Raw genomic sequence first — 12083 nt, forward strand, 5'->3', positions numbered from 1 at the left:
AAGGAATGTGGTGCACAGACCTGCAAGCAGTCTGTCCAGTCCAGTAAGACTGGCTGACAGGAAAATGGCAGAAAAGATTTATTTCTAAATTTGCAATCTGAGGAGGCAAGGATATGAAGGTCATTTTTCATAGTTTTCGGTGCAGTGAGATACTTTTGATAAATTCTAAAAAGCGACGTTGTGTGATGAGATTCTCTTTAAAAACAAAAACAAAAACAAAATGGTACTCTGGAGTCAGCCACAGAAGTTCTGGTAAGACACGGTGTTGAACATAAACTCAACCAGCTGCACACACGTTCCTTTATCACCTCTCTGGAGCCATGCAGTTCAGGAGGTTCGGGCAGGTTCCAGGAGAGAGATGGTACTGGGCTTCCCTTCTGCTGAGAGCCTGGAGAGGGCTGTTCCAAAGAGGTTGACTGGACTCAGTGTCAGTGTGTCTGTTTTTCCTGGCCCTTGGGAAAATAAGGAATTACCTGTTGCCGAGGCTAGCTCCCGCTGTTGCTGGTTCTGAAAGAGTTCTAGAAACTGGTTGAATGGAAAGCTTCTTCCAGATGCTCCTGCTGCCCAGCCAGCCCTCAGGGGCAGTCTTTGTCTTCCTTGTGGAAAGTGAAGTAGGTCACATCCTGCCAGCACACGTTATGGGACTGCAAACATGTTTTCCATACTGGCAGATACAACTCCATAAGTGATGAGGCAAAACTTCTTGTCTCATAAAATCGAGTAGAAACAATATTTCAAAATATCAAAAAATGATAAAAGACATGAAGGAAACTAGGAGACTTAGGGGGAGAATTCTGAAAATCAAACAGGATGATGTTGTGATGTTGAGAGAGAGAAAAGCACTGGATAAAGGACAGGCTGTCATCAATCGGAGAAGGAAGTTTCCCCAAGCTCAAGAGGAAACTGAATATGCAGACTGAAAGAACGATAATGTAGGTTCCAAGAGAAGTCTGTGGGTCTTGTTTTCCACTGAATCCCCAAAACAGGAAAAGTACCTTGCACATAGTAGGTACTGAATGTATTTTTGCTATGTAAGTTGATAAACCTGAAATTTGCTTCTGACTGTACTTTATTCTATTCTATTCTATTTTAATTTTTTAATGTTTACTTTTGAGAGAGAGAGAGAGAGAACATGAGTAGGGCAGAGGCAGAGAGAGACTAAGACACAGAATCTGAAGCAGGCTCCAGGCTCTGAGCTGTCAGCACAGAGCTGGATGCAGGGCTCGAACTCTCTGACCGTGAGATCATAATCTAAGCCAAAGTCAGACACTTAACCGACTGTGCCACCCAGGCACCCCAGCTTCTGGCTGTATTTTATAAAATGCTTTCAAGGTATAGTGTTAGAATGACATATAATTTACTTAAGGGAAAGGGGATCAACATGGAGAAAAAAATGAAATTGTAGTTAAATATGAAACAAAAATGGAGCCTTGGGGTTTTGTTCAATAAGCCTCAACATTTTACTCTTATTACAAAAGGTAGTAAATTATTGTTGATCACTCACACAGGTCATAAATATCAGTCAGTTATGGTGATGCCATAAAAACAACCAGTGGTCAAAAGTGATTGAAAAGTAGGGGCGCCTGGGTGGCTCAGTTGGTTGAGCGTCCGACTTCAGCTCAGGTCATGATTTCACAGTTCGTGGGATCGAGCCCCGCATCAGGCTCTGTGCTGACTGCTTGCTCAGAGCCTGGAGCCTGCTTCAGATTCTGTGTCTCCTTCTCTCTCTGCCCCTCCCCCACTCAGCTTTGTCTCACTCTGTTTCCAAAAATAAATAAATGTAAAAAAAAAATGATTGAAAGGTATATTTACACTAAATAAGAAAAACCTTAAACAAAAATGTTGTAACACTGATATACTTAGCATATAATTTTATGAGTATATGTGTGTTAATTTTAGCAAAAAAGTTGGTATTTAGTACCTTCTTAACTTCCTTTTATAACCTCCAAATATTTGTTAAATTGTAGGTAATGACCTTTTACATCAGCATATAGCCATTGATGCTATGGGAGTGGAGAGGTTACATTGGAAAAAAAAATGTATCACCGTGGTATTGCCCTGAGTAGAATATCACATGTCCCTTGCTGAGTAAGTGAGGCAACATGGTGTCAGAGTACAAAATTGAATTTCATGATCTCTGGGTTACTTTCTGTTTGTAAAATTGTATGATTTTCTTCTGCTGCCTGCTATATATAAGGATGATTCCAACCTCTTAAATTGGACAGAGCAGTTTCTCCCGGAAGCTACTAATTTCATTCTTGAGGATTTTAACAATGTTTAGTCAAAAAACCATACATTCCTTTTAAAATATTTTAGAAATGAGCTATAAAGAAGTGTTACATACTCCTTCTCTGAATATGCTTGCCAATAATTCCAAATAATTTCATATCACTCCCATTTTCCTTTGGCATATAGGAAGTTATATTTAAAAAAAAGAAGTAACAGCAACTTTTTGTAGGTCTCTCAGGATGATAAACATCTCCATTATGGCTTTTATGGGATGGAATCACTCATTTCATAATTTTAACATGGTCCTAATAGTAAATGTTTATTGACTTATTTTACTCCAGCCAATTTTCTCTATATGACCCATCATATTGTATGTTGCTAATTCATTACAAATGATGAACTATCCCATTCAGGATGGCAAAAAGAACATTTTTTTTTGTTACCTTGTACTCACTCATCTGGTGAAAGGTTGCTAAACTGTTCTATAAAAAAATCGCTAAGACTCTTAATTTATCAGATTGCTGGGAACATACACTGTGTCTGTGAGGTTTGCTTTGTAAGAACATACCATGTAGTATCATTGGGCAGCAAGAGAGAATGATCAAATGGAAAACAAAAATATTCTTGTCCCTGACTCTTCAGAACGCTGTTCCACTGTGACTAAATGGAAAAGCAAAAATAATACCTTTGGCAAAAATGGTAGAATGTTTCACATGAAGCACAGAGGCGTGCAAATAGAAAGCACCGCATGGAATTTTTGCAAAATGCTAAAGCAGCTTATTCTGCTGATTAAATATTAGTTTTGGTTTGTTTGTTTGTTTGTTTGTTTGTTTGTTTTGGTAGGAAATGCTTGTTTTGTTGAGCATGTTCTTTTAATAAACAAAATGACATTGAGTGCTTTTCTCCCACTAACAAGTTTATTTTTAAAATTTCTATCTAGTTTCATTTTCTGGTTAAATGATAAAGAGCTCCCTAGACGTTCCCATTTCAGCACCTAATGCCCTGCAATCTGATCTCCCACAGAGCTTATTTAATCGAATCACTGTGAATCTTTAAGCTATATATTCCATTTGGGAAGGGCTCACAATTTCATGTTTTATTTACTTTTATTTATCTCCCTTTCATGGAAACTCTACACCAATAAAATGAGAATCCTGAGTTTAACTCAAACTAATGCATCCCTTGAAAAAAATGGAACTCTGGACTACTTTTCTCCAAATGTTTCTAGGGAATTCCAGTTGTCGTTGTTCCTTTCACGTACTTTTTTTTTTTTTTTTTAATTTTCCACTTCAGGTCCCTGGGCAAATGCTAGAGCCCCAGGGGAAGCTTGAAATTAACAATTACTACTTTTTACATCCCTCTCCTCTTTTCTTGTCACGGTTTTTTTTTTTTTAAGACTGATATGTATGAAGATTTCTCAACGCACCCCTGCCCTACCTGTGCCCCAGTGCAAGCAGTCTTGATTGGACACCCTCCACAACCTCCTTTATGAGCAGCAGAAAAACTAGAGATCAACACCCCACTCCCTCCTTCTATGTATTCCTGATCAAATTAGATGGTGTTTTGCTTTCTCTAAACTCAGAAAGCAATGTTTGCATTTGGGATAATGTGAAGTACTAAGGTACCTCTCTGTGCCTGACTAAAATGGGTGTTCATCTTAATACCATTCTTCTCTTAAAATGTAAACTTGGATAGAACTAGTTGGAGCCAGATATTTAAAAGCATGCAGACTTTGTGCCATAATTTAGATCACAATGTAGATGCAGCCATCATTTCTGCCTCATTATGAAGTGGGAATATTTTTGCCTGCTCTTCAAAAGGCTAATAAAAAGACAAGTTAACGAGAGTGGAAGAGGGTTCAGGAAGAAGTAGAGAGTGGTGACCTGTGCCTTATTAAAACAAATTCTTAGCTTTCTTGAGGCCATAGTAACGATCCACCATTGAAGCAGTGCTGTGTACTATTCTGAAATCAGGATGTGTTCTCATGATCTTTTTTGAATTATAATTAACATACAGCTTGGTATTAGTTTCAGGTATACAATACAATGATTCAACAATTACTCAGTGCTCATTAAGATAAGTGTACTCATGCTCTCCTTTATCTATTTCACAGTTCTCTTACCACCTTCCCTCTGGCAACCACCATTTTCTTCTCTGTATTTAAGAATCCTTTTTTTTTGTGCCTTTTTTCTTTGTTTCTTAAATTCCACATATAAGTGAAATCATATATTTGTCTTTCTTTGACTCACTTATTTCACCTAGCATTATTCCCTCTGGGTCCACCCATGTTGTTGCAAATGGAAAGATTTCATTCTTTTTTATGGCTAATATCCATGTATATGTATGTCTGTATACTGTATATGTGTATATGTATTGTTTATATATATATATATATATATATATATATATATATATATATATATGTGTGTGTGTGTGTGTGTTTTATATATATATATATATGTATATGTATATGTATATGTATATGTATAAAATCTTCTTTATTCATCTAGCAGTGGACACTTGGGTTGCTCATCAACCAAATAAAAAGGCAACCTCCTAAGTGGGAACATATATTTGCAAATGGTATCTTCCACTACTAGGTATTTACCCAAAGAAAATGAAAATACTTACTCATTCTCATGAATTTTTGACTAATGAATTATTCTCTAAGAAAGGTTCAGGCATCTTTGGATTCATCAAGCTAAAAATCCATATTCATCACTGAATCAGATTTATCCATTTCACAAAACTTTTGAGTTCCCACTATGTTTATTGATGAATAAGACAGTAACTAAGTGTTGTTATGTGCACCCATACATTTGCTTATGATTTAAGACACAGAAATTGTCAGTGATTTGCAGTTTTATTCTATTATGAACACATTAATATCCCTTATAATAGAATTTTTATTTTTAAAATTTATTTTATAATCCATAGAAAAGTAACATATGTGCCTAGTAAATACAGATAGTATCTAAAAGTCAACTTGTAAATGTTTTCAATTACTTCAATATTTTTCTTGACAGATATCATGATATCTAAAATAATACACTTAGAATTCTTGATTTTTTCAATTGGAATGTCTCTTCTTACATTTCTTAGGTTGGATCCACTGTTTACTTATGACTTCTTGGTTTAACTTTTCAATTTGCTGGAGCACAACTTCAAGCAACTTCCCTAAGAAAAGGGTACAAAAGAGGTAAATTTACTCAGTTTTTCTGTATTCTCTACCTATATGGTTAGTAATCTGGTAGCTCATGAAAGTGTATGTTGAATCATTTTCGGTTGATTTCTAACTAATTGATATTACTCTTTGAATACTGTTTATATGTAAATGACTCTGTCTCTTATTGCGTCTTTAACATTTTTTGTTTCAACCCTCTGGAATTTCATGATGATGTTTCTGTGTGTAAGTCCCTCGCTACATAATGTATTAGATTCTCCATTGAACCTTTTCATTTTTATTGTCATTTTCTCTTTTATATCCATATTCTGCAATACTTAGTTAACTCTTTAAGCCTTATGTATGATTTTAATTTTTAAAATAATTGTGTCAATCACGTTTAAAACATGATCTCATGCATTGAAAAAAAACCTACATAGATCTTTGAATTGTTGAATTTTAGTGGCAAAACTTTTTTTCAGCACACATGGAACCTTACCCATGACCAAAGTTAAAAAGTAGTATTAAGTTCTCCTCCTCCTCATTATGCTGTTGGGTACATAAATTAATGCAACCTTCCCAGTGTGCATTTGTTTAGTAAACACCAAAGCTTTAAAAATATGATGGTATCTAACCACTCATAAAGTCTACCTCTAAAAGTTTATAATTAAGGAAATTATTAAGAACACCATCAAAAATGTATTCAAAGAATAGTATAAGTAATGTCCACTGTTGAGAGAATATATCACTTGTTATAATTAGGTGCAAGTAACCAGTTCCGGAAAAGTTGCTGAATTAATAGACTGACTTATTTCAAATTAAATATATTAAAATAGGTAGATTCAGCATCATTTAATTCATGGGTTCATAAATATAATTAAAGGATTTAAGGGGTGTTGGGTGGCTCAGTTGGGTGAACATCCATCTCTTGATTTTAGCTCAGGTCTTGTCCCAGGGTCATGGGATTGAGCCCCATGTCAGGCTTTGTGCTTAGTTTGTAGCCTGCTTAAGATTCTGGGGCACCTGGGTTGTTCAGTCGGTTAAGCATAGGACTCTTGATTTGGGTTCAGGTCATGATCTCATGGTTAGTGAGATTGAGCCCCATGTCGGGCTCTGCACTGACAGCATGGAGCCTGCTTGGGATTCTCTCCCTCTCTCTCTGCTCCCTCCCTGCTTGGTGTCTCTCTCTCTCTTTCTCAAATAAGTAAACATTAAAAAAAAAAGAATTTAGACTTAAATCTCATATTAGCCTATGACTACAGATAAAATGGCAAGAATTATGCTGTTACAGTAATTGATTGGACTAAATAAGATTTAGACTAGTTTCTGAAAAAGCTTTCCAGATTATGTTGGCAGTTAGCATGGTGGTCAGGCCTGCCATTGGAATTGACCATTAAAGTTTTGGAACTTCTTATGACTGTATGGGAATCACCTCAGAAAGGTCGGAAGCCAGAACCCACTGAACAATATTTTGGGGTGATTAACTTGAACTTTATTGAATCTCAAAAGAGAATACAATAATTGGTTTGTGACTAGCACCTGGTCAAATAGACAGAAACATATTCAGGTCTCCAGAGTGGCTAAGACAGAGTCAGGTAGGGGCTATTGGGGATGGATGGCAGAGTAGAGAAGTAGAAAACAGTAAAGGAAACCTAAAATCTGGCCAAATTCTTCTCTCCATGTATAAGTGGAACGGATGACTTACACCTCACATACCTGAAGTGAGATACTTTGTGGGCTTAGATGCTGACCTCTGGACAAATTCCAATTTTGTTTAGTCATCCCCATAAGCTTCTGTAATTTTTGTCACAATGAAAAGTCCCATCCCCTGTATCCTTCAGTTTCTTGATGTTAGTGATAGAATTATCTTTGCTGATAATGATGCTAATGGTATACTATGTAACTTAGCAACAGTAAGAGAATTGGAAAATACTGAAGACAAACTTTTAAGGATAGAAATGTGCATCTTATTAGGGCATTACATTTATAAAGTAAATAGTGCTATTTTCTAAATTAATTGGGAATTCATGAGAAAGAGTAAGATTCAATCTGACTTAGAACTTCAGTTCAGATAAGCAATAATCTGTGTCTATCAGAGACATGAATTGTTAGGTCTGTATAACTTTAGTGGGAGTTTCTGAAGTTTATATAATTATGAGAAACTCTCTGGAAAATTCTACAAGATAGAAAAGAAACATAGAGACAATATCAATATGTAAAGAAGGTAATTTGAACTTTGATTTTTGGTATGGGGATGTGATGATGATGATGGTGATAAACCAATGACATGTATCTACTTAACCTCATGAATTGAGTAACTGATTGTTTTGCTGCTGAAAGAAGAAATTCATCACAGCTTTAAGGATTCATTTTTTATAATGCAAATGACAGAAGTAGTGCTGAGAAAGCAAACTAAATTAAGAGGACAATACATCCCTAAGTAAGCTTTTTAGTTCAAGATGGATAGATAAAGCATGATCAGTATCAAAGACTGATCATGGGTGACTTCAAATAGTCTGATTTTAGCACATCACAAAATAAACTTACAGAATTTTTATGAGAGAAAGCTTTCCATTACCCATCCATGGAACTTAAAATATTATAATTTTTCAGCAAGGGAAAAGACATAAGCTTGATCTACCTGCCAATATCTAATATTATAACATTATTCTGCTTTCTTTTCTTTATAACAAACCCTACTCCATTCCCAGTAATTTGAACAGGTTTCACAAGATACTTAAATTGCGAAGAACATAGTTTGGATCTACTCCGATTCAACTGTCAAGTGCAAGTCAAATAATTGAGGTCTTTTCTCCTTTTAGAAAACAAGACAAAACAACAACAAAAAAAGATATCCATAAGGTGTCAAAATGTCCTGTCTCTTAAAGATGCAGTTATAGAGGTTAATGGCTAACTGCATAACCAAGAGATGCCATGACCTGATTTTGAACCACAGTCAAAATATTTACTGATCATGTGATTCTGGTCAAGTCACTTAAAATGCCTAAGCCTTAGTTGTTGTTTTTCCCCCCTCTATCAACATGTATTCATTGGATCATTATGAGGAATAAATTAAATAATGTATATAAAATGTTACATTAAGTTTGCTGACAATCTTAGCCTATAGAACTAGTGTGGATCACTATCCAGGCAAAAATTCGTAAAAACTGTTAATGAACCATGACCCAAACTTCACTATATATCAATTTTTAAAAAATGGCAAAAAGGGAGCCCTGTCTTAAATGAAGAAGGAGAAGGACAAGGAGAAGGACAATCATCTCAGAGTAAAGAAATCAAGTTGACATTGGTGATCCTTGGCACCAGAAATAAGACATAATGAAACTGAGCACTTGGGTTTTGTCTGGACTGTGGCGGAAAGTGATGTAGCCTTAAGTGCAGGCAAACGGAAAGCTATAAATAAGACCATTGATAAAGCCAGGGCACTTTAAGTACTATATAATTTCTGAAAATGGAGGACACAAGCTACAGAATGAAATTTCTCTTTTCTTCATGCTATGGATGGGAAAAATAAAAAAACCTATGAAAACTGGAATCTCCAGTCCTGGACCAAACCTGAGAAGAGATCAGAATTCCATAAGAGAATACAACTTTAAAATGTTACATAATAGGACAAAATGAATATCTAGAAATGAAAAATACAGGCAGTGATTTTTAATATAATAGCATAAAATAAAATTTTTAAAAGAAGAAAATTAGAGAACTATTAGACATGAGGAAGTACACACTCATAAGACACAGAAAGATAAACATAAGAAGAAAAAAAGGAAGACAAGAGAGAGTTCTAGCACATTTATAATGGTAGTTTCCAGATGGAAGAATACACAGAATATGGGACAGATGACAGAAGAGAATGGACTAGAAATATATGGGTTTGAAAAACTAAAGATTTGAATGCATAGTTGAGGAATCACAAACTAAGCGGATAAAACATGCAGAAATATAATAGTGAAAGCCAAAAGGAATGACACTTAGATGCAATAGAGCAATAAATAAAAGGTTGAGTCAATGTAAATATGTCTTTGAATTTCAAACAATATAAAAAAATCATGTAGTTTTCTGTATTTAGCTTAGGAATGTGTTCAATCTGAGAGCAAAATGAAAACATTTTTCAGGAATAAGATCCAATAGTATTTATAATGTGACATTAACAGAATGAGAATGTCTTCAATAAGGAATAAATGAGGTATCAGTAAGAGGTGAAAAACATAGTAAATACAGGACTGTTGCTTCTGGCCAAAATGGAATAACAGAAACCAGATATATGCTCCCAAATGAAACTATAAAAAAGAAAAAATGACACAACTGTGAAAAAACACAGGGCATCACGAAATGAAGAAAAAAGGTCCCTTACAAATGGGATGGAGAGGAACACGAGCCCTAGGAAGACCCAAGCTTCCTGCATTAAGGTAGTTTTCAGTCTGGGGCGTAATGAGGACATATCCAAGTATAGTCTTACAGATCTTTGCATTAGTAACAGGAAGCTGAGAGTGGAAAATCAAAGCAGCAGGAATTCACAGCACAGAATCTAGCGAGGAAAGAGTTCCAGAGAGCAAGAATTTCATAGATCAGTAGAAGGTTCCCTTGAATATTCAGCTGAATACTTACCAAGGCATGCATGTGAGGAAACTAATCAAGGCCAGTGATTGATGCATACACGGAGCTAGGAATAGTGCCTGTTGCCCTCAGTGATCCTGGAAAGCTTCATGATTCATAGAACGTTAGGTAAAGTGCTTGGGTTTTGTTTGTTTGTTTTGTGTTGTGTTGTGTTGTGTTTTTACCAGATGTCCTAAAGTTACAACAGTTGACTTAATGTCCTCTTCGTCCTCCAATTTTCCATCAATTATGGGTCATTTTTTATTGAGTGATATTTACCCTCACCAAAGGTTATATCTTTCTGCTTTCTTTTCATTCTTGGCTTTCAACTCAGTCTGTGAAGTTATAATTACTTTTATATAAAAGGTAGTCAAATTTTGCAGAAAAATTATAGCCCACTTGTGGTACATTATAGATGGATGTATCTGCTCATTAGCCCTTACTAAGGGAAACCCTTCGGGTATGTTAAACATATTAATGTTTTGCTGTGAATTCTGATAAGCAGAATAAACTAATCTGTAGTGAAAGAAATTATATCAAATACCCTCTAATGGATTTGCTTTCTTCCCTGTGCCAAACAGTTATATTGCTGATAGCAGTCTTTGAAAATACTTCAAAATTTCTGTTGATTTTTCAAGGGCCAAAAGATTTTGACTGGGTGTGCCTATATATGTATGGAAGGGGTATTCTGGGACTCTTAACATATGTTAATGGATAGATAGAAAAATAGGCTTTTAGCAGTTTTTAGCTGCATAAAACAGGCACTAGAGTTTGAGGAAGCATTCTTATTTTTCCCATTACAAAGTTTTTAAATCATGAATTACTCGCACTGTTAAATGATAAAATAAAAAAGCACTCTTCTGGAGAAAATACTGTTTTTAATATGGAAAAAAAACCCACAGATGAGCATATATGGTAGTTTAAAGACACAAGTCATTTCTTCCTTTACAAACTCAAAGAGAGAAAAATTGTATGTGGGCTTTCCCAGTAACTTTTTCATAAACTCATGTATTAAAACAACAACAAAACCATAAGTGGAGATGCTGGATAAATAGCTCACCCACTATGATCCAGACTGCCTTAGACTGTAATAGACAGAAACAACTGCTAAAATTTCTCACTCTCTGTTCACTCTCACTTGTCCAAACAAAATTTTTAACTTTTCTTAAAAATTATGATTTTAGAGAGGATAAGAGTATGAGTGGGGGAGAGGGACAGAGGGAGAGAATGAATCTCAAGTGGGCTCCCACGCTCAGCATGGAGCCTGATGCCAGGCTCAATGTCACGACCTTAGGCTCATGACCCAAGCCAAAATCAAGAGTGGGATGCTTAACTGATTGAGTCACCCAGGCACCCCAGTATTCTTTGTTTTCTAATATTACAAATACTAACAAAAATCTGCTGATGCCTTTTGTGTCATCTTTAACAATGTCTTTTATCTTTGGAAACTTGTGTCTACCTCTATTCACTCTATGCTTAGAGATACTGAGAGGTAGTTGGCCCAGTTTCACCATATTTTAATGGCACAAATTACATTTTAACAGTCACGTATCAAGCTAAAATTCAAGCCTTCAAGAGAAATAGATTTGTATAGGAAAAATACAGCAAGGGGTTGGTGCCTGGGTGGCTCAGTCGGTTGAGTGTCCGACTTCAGCTCAGGTCATGATCTCACAGTTGGTGGGTTCAGGCCCCATGTGGGGCTCTGTGCTGACAGCTCAGAGCCTGGAGCCTGACTTGGATTCCGTGTCTCCCTCTCTCTCTGCCCCTCCTCCACTTGAGCTCTGTGTCTCTCTGAAATAATAAATAAACCTAAAAAAAAAAAAAAAGGTTGAAAAAGTTGAAAGAATTAAATGAATAGGTCATGAGACTTGGTCAACATCTAAAATGAGAACACCAAATGTAATACCATTATGCAGGAATAACGTGGATTTCCAGGGCAAATGACTTATGCATGACATACTGAAACCTTGTGTCAAAGGAAACAACATCCGTCAATGTAAGGAAAGAGCACCTTGGGGGCTACCTAATGGCCACGAAATCATATGCTCAGCCCAGTGAAAGACCAAATCAAGACCGT

The 12083-nt window shown here is 35.9% G+C and overlaps 1 long non-coding RNA gene across 2 annotated transcripts in view; it reads right to left on the bottom strand.

The window, feature by feature from the left end:
• Positions 1–5192: 5192 nt before the first annotated feature.
• The window catches only part of LOC122213467, a 38777-nt gene continuing 31886 nt past the window's right edge, over positions 5193–12083 (bottom strand). For both annotated transcript variants that reach the window (XR_006199529.1, XR_006199528.1), the window contains exon 4: positions 5193–5406. This is a non-coding gene — a long non-coding RNA (uncharacterized LOC122213467). The remainder of the gene's footprint in view (positions 5407–12083) is intronic.

This window comes from Panthera leo, chromosome A2 (assembly GCF_018350215.1).
Source record: "Panthera leo isolate Ple1 chromosome A2, P.leo_Ple1_pat1.1, whole genome shotgun sequence".
NCBI lineage: Eukaryota > Metazoa > Chordata > Mammalia > Carnivora > Felidae > Panthera > Panthera leo.